Raw genomic sequence first — 15,995 nt, forward strand, 5'->3', positions numbered from 1 at the left:
AATTTTGTTCTAAACATCTCAGATTTGTGCCAAAGGAGTGCTCACATCTTCCTTCTTTACCCCCTCTCCCTGTTATTAGTTTAACACACCCTCCTGACTAGCTAGACAGTCCTACACTGGTTCCCCTTTTATTAAGGTGGAGGCCATCCAACCTGTGCATCCCCCTCTCCCCATAGAAGGTGGACCAATGTTTCACAAAACCAATACCCTCCACACCACATGACTTACCTAGCCAACAATTCACTTCCAGAATCTTCTTCCTTCTGTCTTCCTTTGATTGTAGAACAAGAAAGATCACTGAGAAGATTCTGAGGACATTCTTCTTTTTTAGCATACTTCTGAGTTCCCTGAAGTCATCTGTTATCTGTGAGATATCCTGTGACACAATGTCATTAGTGCCAGTATCAACTGATCCTGGCCTCTTTACTTCAGAAGTCTATGAAATCTAGAGTGATGACTCAAGTCTTGGGTCTACAAAGAAAGCACACAATCCTGTTGCCCATGAGTCCCTTGCATACAGTTCTTTCATTTCTTCTGAGTACTGAATCTATCTCCAGCCATATAGAATGCCATCTTGACCTCTTGCCTCTAGGGGCTATAAGCTGACTTCCTCTCTCTGTCACTTATTGGTGGCCAACCCCTTTCTTTCTGGAACTTGTTTCTTGAGTGTCGCTGTCTAGGAACTCCTCAGCTTCTCTGATTCTCTGTAGCATCACTACAATCCCTTCCAATCCAAGAATATTTTGTTCCAGCACAGCCACTGATTTGCACTTCATACACAGGGAATCCCTTCTGGTTTCAGGCAGGAAAGAAAACATGGCACATCTGTTGCAGGTCACCACCACTATTCCACATCTAGGCATTGTGGAATTTCACATAGAGCTTAACCCTATTCAAATGCCCTCCAAAACTCCCTGTTAACTGCCTTTGTTCATGGTTCTAGAGTTCACTTAGCCTTTTTATACCAAGTCTCCCTACTTAGCTAAGTTCATATAAGCTCCTCTCTCACCACCAGGGAGCAATTAACTACTCAGAGACTTCACAGACAGTGGGGTTGATCAAAGCTTAAACAATCAGAGCTACGCAACACTTACCAAGGCGCCAACAAATAGACTTGCCTCTGCTGCTTGCTCAGGGGCCAACAGCCCAGATATGTAGTGAATACACAGAGAAAAAACAAACAGTTAAACAAGCAACACACAGACAGACCAAACATATCACTCAGCAAGTCCCTTCAAGCACAAAGTCCTCAGATATGCCCTCTGAAACTCTCTTGTTAGCTGCCTCTGTTGGTGGCTCAGCTGCCTTTGTTCTACACAGGAGGAATATGGTCTAAGTCTTAGAAGGCTAAAGAAGAGAGAAAAAATTCAATACAGACAATATCCCATTCTTAGGAATAGAAGCTAAGTTTATGTGACATATCATGAGACCCCCACCCCCTTAAGCTGAAGGGTGCCCATGAGGAATTTAAGAATGGTTAGATTTCTAGCACACTATGTCCTAGATAAAGCAACTTTGACTACTCTACCTGGGGCGAGTGCCTTTAATATGCCTCAAGTGAGCAGTGGGTGTATTTCTGTGAGTGATGCAGGCATCCAGGTATCCTGAATGTAGTTAAAAGCTTATTTCTGTCAAATTGCTGAGCCAAACTCTACAGTTTCTTTTGGGCTTTAGAAGGATTTACTGTACAATGACTTACAGGGATTCTTCAAGTGGAGAGGAAGATAACAAAGAGTGTATAAACTTATAAGGGCTCATGGTATTAAGATGAAATATTCACTATTATTGCCATAGTATTAGTGTTGAAAGGCCTATCACATGTGATGTGTTCCAACAGTCCCAGTGCACATTACTGGTGGATAGGTATTACAGAGCAAAACATGAGTAAACTGTGGCCAAGAATAAATTAAAATTAAATTCTTAAATAATTTTTACTTCCAGATAAGAAATATGTTCTTCGAAGCCACTCAAGCTTGTAAACAAACCTTGTTAATGTGTTCAGAGTTTGCAAAGAACAAATGCATAGGTCATGTCAAACTACATTAAATTGTTTGGTAAGTATAAATGAATGACAATAAAAGCTTTAGAACCTTTAACGCCTGAGCAACTTTTCATCTGATTTCTTTCTTTCTTTTCTCTTTGGCAGAATGACAGTATGGCTCATTACTTTCTTTCTCATCACCTTTACCTTGTGATGGGAGGGAGAGCTTTAACAAAGGTCAAACAAATTACGAGCTCTGGACTTTGGGTCAAAGTGAGGATTTATGAAACTAAGTGACTAAGTTGCAAAACAATTCCACAGCAAGGTTTTCAAGTGAATATGACATTGACAAATCTAATGATAAAAGCATATCATTGTCATTCCTCTAAATTCCTGTTACTAGTGGCAAACTGTAACAACTAAAAATGGAGCAGTGGCTTTTAGGCGTACCTGTATCAGTAGCCGTTTATTCATGTTAGTGGAAATTGGGCTGGGCAGACAGGTGTTCATTATAGAAACATATCTACAGATCTTAAACAGATGTTGATGCATCATATAATACATTGAAACAGTCTTCCCCACCAGTGTTTTTGATTATTTAATTATTCCAGGTTCAAACCTCTGGGGTTGCACCACTTTTGATTGTGAAGGCAGATGTGCCAGATGTGGGGTGGCTATTGCGATCTTTGTTTCAGAGGCTCTGCAGGGGGAAGGCAGCCTTAAAGCTATTTGGGATTTCATAGAAAAACTGCTGGGTCCCCAGATCATCATGGAGTTATTATATCTCCCAACTGTTTGCCTCTGCACTTTCTCACTGCAGGCTTGCCCACTTTGGGAATATGCTGGCTGGCTCGCTCTGTGAGAGCAGGCATTTGCATTTCTCAGGCCAAACGGATTTACATCTGTCAGGTACCTGAAGCCTGGGTCCCATCAGCTTGCACCTGTGGATGCGACCCTGGGTAAAATCAAACCCATTGTTTGTTAAGCACTGTCTCTGTGCCCAGATGAATATTCAACAACTCCCTGATATACTATGAATGTTTTTTATTTGGTTATGGAAAAAAAGTTGCCATTTTCTTTCACTTCTATGCATGCTCCAATAAAGACATTTGTTTTATAACAATGAGTCAACTGGGCTTTCAGCTGTTACATTCTGAATGAGGGAAATTATATTCATATGTATGATTGGGTGTATATATATGGTGGAGGCTTCATTGCCTCATTGAAACAAACAGTAAAATATTTCACCACAGTAAGGGGATGCTTTTTTTTAAAAAGGGCCAACATTTTAAAATTCACATTAGGGGAGTTTCCCTCCAAGTGAACGAGACTTGGTAGATCTGGATCTGCAAGGTACTCATCAACCCCCGAAGATGCTGAGCATCTTCCACTCTCACTGAATCGAAGGGGAATTGAAGCCATGGAACAGTGTGCAGACTTGGCTTCTCTGTGGCCATGATACATCAAAGCAGTGAAGCATACTTAACTTTAAGCAAGTGTGTGAGCCCCATTGACTTTAATAACTTCAGCAGGACTTAAGCACATGATTAAGTAGTCAGCTGATTCGGGATGGGGTTACTCATGTTAAAGATAAGTACAAATGTTGTGTTTGTTGCTAACATGATTTGCTGAATCAGATCCAATAGCAACCACCATCACAACTAGAGTTAGGTAAAAAATTTTGGCAGACACATTTTCTCTGTGAAAAATGAAGATTCAGTGATATTTATTGTTATGAGTTTGTGTTGGTTTCAACAAATTGTTCATGTTGCAAAAACAAACAAATGAGAAAACCAGAAAGTTTCACATTTTTATTTTTTCAGTGAGACGTTGCTTTTCAACATTTCCTAAAGTTAAAAAAATTGGTTAAATAAACCTCTCAAAATCAAAACAAAATGTTATATTTCAGGTAAAATAAAATGTTTTGTTGCAGCCCCAAATGATTTTTTAAAAACTTTTCAATTTTCATTTTTTTTTCATTTTTGGTTCAACTTGAAATATATTTTCCCAGAATTGCCAGCAAACCAAAAAAAGTATTATTCTGAAAACCTTAGTCGCCAACACAGAATTTTCACTCTTTTGCCCACAGTAAGATTGTTTTTCTGTCCTATTTCTAAGTTGCTTATCAACATGCAATCAAAGTACCATTTTAAATATGGAAAATAGCAATGCTTTTATAGTTGCATGATTTACATAAGCATATCCATTAAGGAAGTTTTAACCTCCATTACTCCCTGTGACATAACAGGTTACAATCCACACTAGTGGGCAGCTGTGTTATCCCTGCCCTGAAAACTTGGATGCCTTACAAAGCCTTGATGAAGTAGCTCCTACCTGGGTCACTCACAAACAGCTTTCTAGCATGCAAGCCACACCCCGAGTGTCTGTGTGTAACTGCAGCCTGCCAGCCACACTAGGGTTACATTCTGGCTCTCAGCAGCCTTGGATGTACTGCATGGTGATCCCCAGCACACCCCCAGTCCCAGTTTTCCTCCTAGAAATATATGTCCTGTAATGCCCAGCCCTCTCCTGGACAGTACAACATATTTTAAGTCTGTTATTCCTTAAAGGTAATAATTTGCCAGATTATTATCTCAAATAGTTATTCAGACACTTACATTTAAACACACTGGATTAGATGAAACAGTAAAACAAGTATATTAACTACAAAGAGAGAGATTTTGAGTGAATACAAATAATGAGGCATAAAAGTCAGAAATGGTTTCAAGAAAAATAAAGATAAGACATTTATTGATACCTAACTTAACAAACTATATCTTATTCTCTCGTGCTTCCAGCCATCTGACTGGCCAAACCCTGTAGGTCAGGACCCCTCCCCGAGAGTCCAACAAATGCTTCCTTTTTCACTGCAGGTGCAGTGAACGTGATGGACAGGGAGAGAGAGGGGTCCCTTGGGGTGTTGTCCCTCCTTTTTATGGTTGCTCTCTTGAAAAACATTTCCAGCTGGGCACTAGGAGACAAAGAGTTTATGTGGAAGATGGCTTTTTCCTCACATGTTTGGGCTTTCTGTGTTTTCCGTCCCGCTTGATGACTCTGTTTCCTGATTAAATGCAAATTAAGCAGAGCACACATTCCTTTGTTTAGGACAGACCTGTTTGCCAATCTCAGTTTGGGCAGAGCTGTGGGGTTTGGAACGTGTTAAAAACGTCATACAGGGAAACCTCATAACTTCACATACAATGTTGCCATACATAGTTTATCAGGACAATACTGACCAGCAAGTTATGCATTTTCAAATTATGCCTTACAAGACGTGCCTGGTACAAAAATTATAACAATAGTGTATAGGGTGTGTACACAAGGGTTCATTCTGTCAAATTCCTGTCTCTAGTTGTGAAATAAAACACTGCAATTGCTCTAATCTTATTTTTAAGTTTGGTGATCAGAGTCCCCTTCCTTGTGCTAGTGTTTTGGAGATGCTGCCCTAACTCATCAATGGCTATTAGCCAGGATGGTCAGGGATGGTGTCCCTAGTTTCTGTTTGCCAGAAGCTGGGGATGAGGGGCAGGGAAAGGATCACTTGATGATTACCTGTTCTGTTTCATTCCCTCTGGAGCACCTGGCATTTACCACTGTCAGAAGACAGCATACTGGGTTGGAGGGACCTTTGTCTGACCCCGTATGGCCATTCTTATGTTCTTAAGTTCTTATGTTCACTAGTTAGTGAAAGCTCTTTTGGCCTGCTCATAGATATATTTAAACTGGTGTACTGGTCAGTGCCGTGCCATCTCATTGTGATTCATGCAATGGATAAATGCAAGTCATGGACATTTTTAGTTTGGGTCAAAAATTTCATATCTAGATGTCTAAATTTGGCTCCTGCATATATATGTATATAGTTAAAATGAGTGTTAGGTTCTTAAATATGGATTTAATAGATTAATCTTTGGCACATAGTTTTGAAAAAAATTGCTTTATTCTTTTCCAAGCTATATTAAACAAAGACACTCCCACTAGCTGTCCCCATTACACACATTCATAGCACAGTAGTAGTTGAGGTTCTCAACACATATGATTCAAGAACAATGAAAGGAAATTGTACACAACACATCTGTGGGGTATCACACCCATTAACTGTGTACCTTTCATCGTCTACCTTCTGTAAACATAGACTCTCTAAAAAGTGCAAATTAAATGTTCTTACTTAAAATTACGGGTTAAGTCAGTACTTTACACAGCATCCTCAGAACAGTTGTTAAAGGTATTGAATCACTCACTACAGGGATTTATTGACTTTTTTGGAAATATTCCCAGCATACTCCATGTTTTTTACCATCAGCCTCACTCCAGGAACTGAAAAGAATTCTATCTAGCCAAACACTTTGCCATGTTAAGAAAAAAAATGAGTGTTCCTGCTGGTATCCAGTATTTTTCAGTTCCACTTCTTTCTAATAATCCAATAAAATGGCCACTCTCCAGGGTGCAAGGAAAGGACTTGGCACCAGAGTGCAGAATACAGGAGGCCTATTCCTGCAGATTAGGAAGGACAGAGGAGTTCTTTGTTTGTTAGTCTACTTGTTTTAGGGCCAGTCTTTCTGGAATGCTGATACACCATAGTGCAATGCGGTAGTTTTCTTTCCTGAAAATTAGACTCCCTTATCCTGACTGTTAAACTATGAACCATGGTTGTTGGGACATGCAGATCAAAAAATAACATAAAGTTACTGGTAACTGATGAATGTCGGATCACTTGGAAAACAAAACAAGCTGCTTAAATTTCTCATCTCCATAAAAGTCAGTAAAATTATAAAAGAGGTTTTCTTTGTTCTGACAGATGGTGACCTTTCCCATTAATCATGAGCATGCAAACACAGTTGTGTTTTTATTGGCAGTCTTAAACCTGCAGAATTTATTGACTGGGAACCACAAAAATAAGGGACCGAATCAACCACACCCCCTTTTCTAGATCTGCACACAGAGGGGATCCTCTGCATGGAAGGGGAATCAGACATCTGTGCAGCATTGTGAACTCCAGACTCAGAAAAGGGTGCTCTACAGACCCAAGCCTGCAGCGGCTCCCCTCTAGCTTGTAGCAGGGAACAGGGGGACTGGCTGAGGGAGAAGCCTCCCCAGGATGCCTGCTGTCTGCATAGGAACAGTTTAAACTTGCTGCTCCCTCCCTGGTTCGGTCTGGGATTCGGGGGTATTTCTGGCATCCTTGTTAATTTCATTCACAGTTGTTGGGGGGGGGGGGGCAGAAGGGGGAAGGTGAGACCATGGTGGGGCAGAATACAATAGGCATTTTATTGCACATAACAGGTTAAATCCAAAGCTAATAAAAGCCAGTGGAAGGGGAAAACTCACTGTCACATTGGTTTCTCTCCTCCCTCCTCCTCCAGGCAGGCTACCCGACACAGCTAGGCTCCCCATTGCCCCCCCCCCCCAGCAGGGGTTGCAGCGGCTCCCCTCTAGCTTGTAGCAGGGAGCAGGGGGACTGGCTGAGGGAAAAGCCTCCCCAGGATGCCTGCTGTCTGCATAAGAACAGTTTAAATTTAGCTGTTCATTCTGCCCTCTGAACCAGGGAATGAGGGGCTATTTCTGGCTTCCTTGTTAATTTCACTCAAGCTTGTTGGGGTGGGGGGTACCAAAGCCTGGAAAGTTCTTTTCTGCCCTCTAGATGAGGCGATCTTCAATAATATAATACACAAAAAATACAATAAAAATCAGGAACCATTTCCAAGTTCATATCTATCTTATTCCCTCCCCAGCAAAGGATCATGGTTATGATGTCCAAACTGCTTGCAGATCCTCTTTGAAATGTTACTGTTAAAAAAAAACATGGAGAACATGGTGGGAAGATGTGTTCTGATGATTGGGGTTTATTTTGGGCAAAGCAATTTTGATAAAACAACTAAAGATTCACAGGGAAAGCAAATAGCCCCATAGACAAAACCACAAAGGGACTGGAGGGGAAAACTGGATATTCAGGGAAATTATTGTGCCTCCTTTGAAAGAAACAGTAGTTTTCATTCCACCCTCTTTATATATTGAATTAAACACCTGAAATGTCCTTAGGACATAGGGGCTCAGATCTCTTTTTGTTTTGTGGGTGTCGGTGTCCTGCGGAGTGCGGAGGCTGAAATTGACAAAACTTTCTCTAAGTATCTTTTATATTCCATGGCGGCTATTCTAGTTGTCCTTCATTCACCCCAGTCTTCCCCTACTAATAGCCACCCATTGGTGTGCCCGCTGCACACTTTTATGTGCCTGGGAGGGAGATTAAGCAATCCTTGATATCTGACTTGCTAGGAAATAGGGAGCGTATACGGAAAGCGGGGCACTGGTGGGCATGGCACAGTGGCTGGCTGGCTAGCTGTGGTTTTTGCCTTTGTTACTTACTCCTTGGCAGACGCAGCCCAGGGGCACTTGCTGGCTCTCTGCAGGCAGCAGCCTGCAGGGCCTGGTTGCTGGGATGGCTGCTGGTCAGCGACAGGCTGCAGCTGCATCGTTCGTGACACATTCATACACATACATACTGTATGTATTGCTGTCCTTGCGCAAGCAAGCAGCCACCCATTGCAGCGGGCCAGACACATTCTCCAGGCATGCAGCCCATGGAGAGGGCGCCAGTGCCCTTTTGAGGGGTGAGGGGACAGGGGAGACAGTGTTTCTGCAGCTAACACCTCAGGGACTTCTGCAAGAGGCACGGTCTGGCTGGGTACTGTCAGTGCACCTGTGGACACCCAGCTTTTGGGTTGCTGCTTAATGGTGTCCACAGGAAAACTTCCAGCCTCAGCAATTGCTGCTCTGTCAGGTTGCAGGAGGGAGCCACCTGGGAGGCAGGGGAGGAGACAGAGGTCCGGGGGGCATGCAGCAGCAACAACACAAGTGATAGGGGGTGGCAGGTGGGGACTGCAGCTCCAAGGGGAACCACTACCCATAGCAAAGCCGCCCCAGTCCCTGGCTCAGTCCTGGCATGTGGAATGTGTGAGTTGGCTAGCCAATGGGGGCAAGAAAGGGGCATCCCTGGGAAGGACTAGATGGAGCAAAGCATCCTAATAGAAACTCCCACATTCGGGCATACAGCTGATCTCACTGGTCTCCCTGTTGTCGTGCCATGCCTTGAGATGAATGTGCTGCACGTCTGCCCTTTCCAAGCCACAATTTCACATCTGGCATGGGAATCCACTGAGTATAAGGAGGTCCCACACATGAAATGAATAGCAAGTCCACCACATGACGAGTGGTAAGTGCAGTCCGTTTCACTGTAATGATGTTGTTCATCGCACTGAATCCTCTTTCGCAGTCAGTGTTGCTTGCAGCAAGGGTGTCCACTGCAAGAACGAGTTTTTTAAGTTTACCAGGAATGTTTTTTCCTCCAGAAGCCTTGAATTCAACAAATCCCAAGTGTGTTTCTTGTTGATTGATTCTCAGTTGATCAGCCAATGCTCTTATTTTCTTTTCTCCAAAGTGGGGATTCTCTGGATTCTCTTGCCATTTTTCAGGATTCAAAACTGACAAATTGTTAATTAAGTCCTTATAATTGGAAGCCCTTTCTTCACGTGTGTTTTGATCGGCTTTGTTTGAGGCAGTTGTGAAGAGTTTTGTCCTCATGTTGTCAATGACTGCTTGAATGAATTGAGATGAGTTGATTCTGGGGCTTTTTCTAGCACCATTTAATTTGCTGGTTTTGAACATCATGGATTGTTCAGCCTTCTGAGCTTCTTTAGAGTGAATTTCTGGGTCTGTTTTTAGGCTTTCGATTCTCTTGATGTATATTTGCATCAGGTTGTCTGCTTTTGGAATGGTCATGTCTCATTCTTGTAACATCTCGGACAAGTTCTTCAGTTCTGTCAGCACATCCAGCATTAATTAAAGGTTTCTGATGAAATTTACAGAACACAGCTTTGAGTGTAGTCCTTGAAATTTAATACATTCACTTCTGACTCTTGACAGGTCTTGTGAGGCCGTCTCAAAGTGTTTTGCCAAAGCAGGGTATGTTTGCCACACTGCATTGACTGCTCTCCATGTTGACGCCACCCACCTTAAATTGAATATTTTGCCAATTTTTTTTTAAGTACAATGTGTAATTCATTGGCAGGAGCACTCAGTTCATGAGAGTTTTTTGGTGATTGACTGTACAAGGAATATAATGCATCCAAAAAGGCCTTAAAGTCATTTGTACCTCCGGTGACTTCTAAAACTTCATCAACAGCAAGTTCCAGTCTATGGTTGAGGCAATGCCATAATATCACATTAGGAAAGTCCATTTGTAATAGTTTTCCAACACCAGCTTTGACTCCTAACATCACATTTGCGCTGTCACTACAAAAGCTGATCATCATTTCCAATAATAGCTCTTTAGTGAAGCCACAACACAGCAAGCATTTCAAAATTTCCCCTTTAATGGCTGCTGCTGTTGCGCTTTGCAGCTCTATCAAGTCCAGAGGAAACGTTAGTGGCCTCATAATTCCATCTATACCGGCTTTCAAAAAAATGATGAGAGTCGAGTTTCCAGTGAGAGTAGTTGATTCATTGACAAGTACTGTAATTTTTGCCTTATTGTTGATGATTTTGTTGACAATTCTCTTTTTCATTTCAGTGGCTATATGATTGATTATGTCTACACAGACTGTTCTACTATGCAACAAATGCCCCATTTCAATTCCGTTGATTTGCTGTAGGTCAATGAGGCTCTCGTGGTCACTGAGGGATCGATTTGTTTTGGCAATGTAGTCGGCTGTTCGGAATACACGAGCAGTAGTTTCAAATGCTGCTTCTTCACTTTTAGCATTCAGATTAAGAAGAGTTTCTTTTTTAGCCATGGCTTGATTTTTTTCAGCCTCCATGTGAGCTGCAGATTTTTTATATTCATTTATTTTTTTGCAAAGGGAGGACAGCTCTGTCTCTTTGAGGAGTATGAGGATATTTCACAAGAGGCCCACTTTGGAGAGGTGTTAACCCCTCTTGCAGAATGGAGCTTCAAATCTGAAACATCATGACATGCTGGGCACCCAACTTTACCGCCCAAAGCAAAAAGCCAGTCGTTTTTCTTTTTGAACTCCTCAAATTGCATTTTTGACCACACAGCAGGGTATGGTGGTGGAGTATCCACTTTTTTACAGGCAATTCAGCAGTTTCATTTGTCTCCTCTATTTGTGGTGGCTGCAGAGTCAGCATTTTTTCCCTGTGGCTGACTAGTTACAGCTTCTTTTTGACTGACAATCCCCCTTTTCCTCACTTTTCCGTTTAAACATACCTGTTAGGGTCTGTTGACCATGTATCTTCTTAGGCGGCATTTTTCCCCCCACTTACTGTCCTCCTGCTGTTAATAGCGCGCCTGACAAGATTTGACCAATAGGAAGCAAGCCCATGCAATTATCATGTGGCGGTATGGCATTCAAAAAGTAACTTTGGGACATCCCCATGAATGTCTTCTTGTGAAAACAAAATCTTCTTGTCTTCCTTGACAGATCTAAATCTACTCATATTCCAGGTATGTTCTAAATGTATATGTCTAGTACAGATGGGTCTCTCGGAAAAGATAGCTCTACAGTGTCAGAATCAGACCAACAGCTCCCCAGGGACAAGATGCCATTGAGCAGCACACGTTAAGCAGAAGTTCCTGAGGTGTTAGCTCCAAGGGTGCAGAGGGCACACCAATATGTGGCTATTAGTAGGGGAAGGCATGGGTGAATGAAGGACAACTAGAACAGCCGCCATGGAATATACAAGATACTTAGAGAAAGTTTTGTCAATTTCAGCCTCCGCACTCCGCAGGACACCGACACCCACAAAACAAAAAGAGATCTGAGCCCCTATGTCCTAAGGACATTTCAGGTGTTTACTTCAATATATAAAGAGGGTGGAATGAAAACTACTATTTCTTTCAAAGGAGGCACAATAAATTCCCTGAATATCCAGTTTTCCCCTCCAGTCCCTTTGTGGTTTTGTCTATGGGGCTATTTGCTTTCCCTGTGAATCTTTAGTTGTTTTATCAAAATTGCTTTGCCCAAAATAAACCCCAATCATCAGAACACATCTTCCCACCATGTTCTCCACGTTTTTTTTTAAACAGTAACATTTCAAAGAGGATCTGCAAGCAGTTTGGACATCACAACCATGATCCTCTGCTGGGGAGGGAATAAGATAGATATGAACTTGGAAATGGTTCCTGATTTTGATTGTATTTTTTGTGTATTATATTATTGAAGATCGCCTTATCCAGGGGGCAGAAAAGAACTTCCCAGGCTTTGGTACCCGCCACCCCAACAAGCTTGAGTGAAATTAACAAGGAAGCCAGAAATAGCCCCTTATTCCATGGTTCAGACCGCAGAGTGAACAGCTAAATTTAAACTGTTCTTATGCAGACAGCAGGCATCCTGGGGAGGCTTTTCCCTCAGCCAGTCCCCCTGCTCCCTACTACAAGCTAGAGGGGAGCCGCTGCAGCCCCTGCTGAGTGAGGGGGTCAGGAAAATGCGGAGCCGAGCTGCGTGGGCAGCCTGCCTGGAGGAGGAGGAGGAGGAGGGAGGACAAGGAGAAAAATGTGACAGTGAGTTTTCAGGCTTATTCCAATAGTAAAGTTTCATTCCAGACAGTACTGGTAGTAGTAACAGTAGCTTTATTTTCTATAGCTAAGTCATGCAATGGGAGGGATCCTTGAAGTATGTAGGAGAGTAAGTATGATTCTATGATTCTATGAGAGGTGGGTTGCTTGTATTTGGACTGTAGGGGTAAGAAATGTAACTTACTTCCGCCCCTGGCCACGCCCCTTCCACCTGAGGTCCTGCCCCTTCCGGGGCAGGGGGGAAGAGTGGAACCCGTACCGGTAAGAGCTGTATTTTACTTTCATCCCTGCCCAAGATCCATGTAAGGGAAGATGGAGGGACTGGACAGGCTGGTGGAAGTGATGGAGGGCAGGAGAGGGGTGACACATACTATCCCCCTCTGCCTCCATAGTCTTTTTGTTTGTTTGTTAGACCTGTGCTGGTGTCTTGGGGCAAGAAATTTCTTAAGAGAGTCCCTTTGAAATCAGTGGGACTACTCTTTGAATAGGTGCTCACCAACATGAATAAAGGCTTCACAATCTGGCCCAAAGAACCTGGATGGTGAGAGAGCCATGAATAACAGGCAGCATGGGTATAAAAACAATAAAACCTGCCAGACTAACCTAATTGTGTTTGTGGCTAGAATTGCAAAATGAGTGGATGAATGGAATGTAGTAGATGTACCATATGTTAATTTTAGTAAAGCATTTAAAACTGGGTATCACAAATTCTTAAGAGAAAAGTTATTTCAAATTGGCTCAGACAGGCATGTTACAACATAGACTGAAGCTGGCTATCAGGCTATAAACAAAAAGAAATGTCAAATACTAATCTTTTGAGTTAGGGGATACATAGAAGTGTACTGCAGGGACTGGAATTAAGACTGATTTTTCTTTAATATCTTCATCAAAGATATGGAAGAAAAAGAAGCCAAGATATTAATAAAATATGCATCTGATACTAAATTGAGAAGGAGTTGCAAACATCAGTGAGGAATAAGAAAAGGACCCTAGAGAGAGAAGAGAAAAATTAAATAACTGAGATTCAATTTGGAAAAGTACCAATTAATCCATCTGTGGAAAAATAATCCAAAGCACATCTATTCATTGGGAGAGAAACCTGTGCAGGAATAATTCTAAATGAACCCTGGGGTGTGACAGTAAACAGCCAATTAGACATGAGCTTGAAATGTGACATGTCATCTAAAAGCATCCAATGCAATTCTGGTGAGCGTATGCCACCCATATGCTAGGAGATAATAGTCATTCTCCATATGATTCTGATGCATGTGCACCTGGAATGTGATCTTCAGATCAGGGCATTGCATTACTAAAAAGATAACCAGGAGTCCCAAGAAAAACTTCAATATTGATTAGCAGTGCTGGAAAGATTGTTTTGTGAGAAAACAGCTAAGTCTGGGATGCCAAGAAAGTAGACACCTAAATCCTATTGAACTTCAGAAGATCAATGGGATTTGAACACCTAAATGTCATAGGCTCCTTTGAGAATCTCAGCCTAAATATATCTTGTTGAGCTAAGCAAGGACCCAAGAGTGAAATGATATTAATCTGACACCAAAGAGGGAGAAAAATTGGTTAGTGTAGTACATAGAGGTGTATCTAAAAGTTATGAGATAAAATTAAGAAAAGTAATATTGAATCTGGATGCCAGTTACAACTGCCAGATTGTGAGGCCAGGATCCATAAAGGGATTTATATACTGCAAAACAGGACATCAGAGTGGGGTACAAGACCCTGCTTTTCCACCTGCCAGGTGAGTGCACTAACCGTCAGGCTGTAGATTTGTTCTCTCTCACATTCTCTCTTAGCCTCAGTGAATATTTAAGTATTTATCCAAAGTGGAATGTCTTCAACAGGAGGCACTGGGAGAGCTCCCTACCCCACTGACAATTTCATAGCCCAGTAGTTAGAATATGCACATGAAAGGTAAGAGATCCAGATTTCAATCTTTCTCCCCATCAGGCAGAGAGGGGAATTTCCCATGAATCCTTTTATAACCTTTCAGTCCCTTGATCAGGTGACTCTGGGATCAATCTCTTTGGGTCGTCCCAAATCCTTACCAGGTGATTGTGTTGCTAGACGAACTCTTCTAGTTCTCCTGGACAGAACCCAGCCTATTGTTTAGAGCAATTCCATTCAATAGGACAAAACTTAAGTCAATGGTCCTCTGTTGTTACACCTTTGCCACCAACCTTTATAATTCTAGTCCAACGTGGAGGTAACAGGACAACAGGGAAGGTAAAGTACCCCAAATTCAAATGGAGTCTGCAATCTGATACAAATAGGTGTAAAGTGTCGCCAATATCAACAAGAATTTATAAACCGTTAATGCAGATTCCCCAAATTGTCACACGATCTGACTCCCATAATTCAACACAACACGTGTTTCACGGGAGAAATAGTTTGCCCAGAGAGTCTGGATGATACAGGAGAATGGAGGCATGAGGTGCCAGAACTCCAGCATCCAGGAGTCATTGTGACAGCTCAGAACACAGATTAATGTAAAATTAAGCCAAAATGAAACATTTAAATTAGAGTTAGTCAGAAAAACTTGGATGGAACCATTTTCAACTGGAAAATGTAGCCCTTTCAAAATCTAAAGACTTTGAAAAATCATGTCCATTTAGTTGAAATTTCATTTTGGAGAAAAAATGGTGGTGGGAAATGTTCTGATGTTGAAACTTCCTGTCCCATCCCATTGTGTTTTGATTTTTTAGAATGAAATTGTCTGTTTTTTTTTCCTTTTGAAACAACTTATTGTTTCCTTTTTTGGGTTATATTACACATGTTTGTATTATATTATATATTGTATTCCTATTGCATTATTTGGTATTATATTATATATTGTAGTTGTTAAATATTTATATTACATATTATCCAATTATTTCAATTTTGTTTAAATGAAATTTTTCAATCAATTTGTTCTTTTGCTGAGAATTTTGGTTTCATTCCAAATAGAAACAAATTTTAAATATTGAAATCATTCATGAAATGGAAGTTTCATCCTCTTCCCAGCTCTGGTTTCAATTCAGTTTGACATCCCAAAATATTTTAGCTTGGGTCAACTCAAACAAGCAAAATACTTAATTTAGATTTTCCTGATGGGGACATTCCATTTTTAGGTTTTGATGAAAAGCTGAAATTTTCTGTGGAAAATTTTCAATCAACACAATTTTTCTTGTTCTTTTCATCAATTTTTTCCATTAGAAATAAATCCCATTTTCCAATCAGCTTTAGGTATATACATACTTGATGAGGAAAAATCGCTGTGAAACTACTTAAACCAGGTAATAAAATCAGGTTTTAGCTATTTTGCATCACCAGAGAGGCACAAAGCAAGTAGAAACACAAAACAGATGTCCCAATCATAAGTGACTGGCATCACTGTAAGAATTTTGAGGCCCAATTGTGTAATTTTAATCACATCACTGAATATTTAATTAAACAAATATTCAGTAGGAGTAAGCATGGGTAAGTGCTCAGTGG

Source organism: Lepidochelys kempii, chromosome 1, assembly GCF_965140285.1.
Source record: "Lepidochelys kempii isolate rLepKem1 chromosome 1, rLepKem1.hap1, whole genome shotgun sequence".
In the NCBI taxonomy this organism is placed as follows: domain Eukaryota; kingdom Metazoa; phylum Chordata; order Testudines; family Cheloniidae; genus Lepidochelys; species Lepidochelys kempii.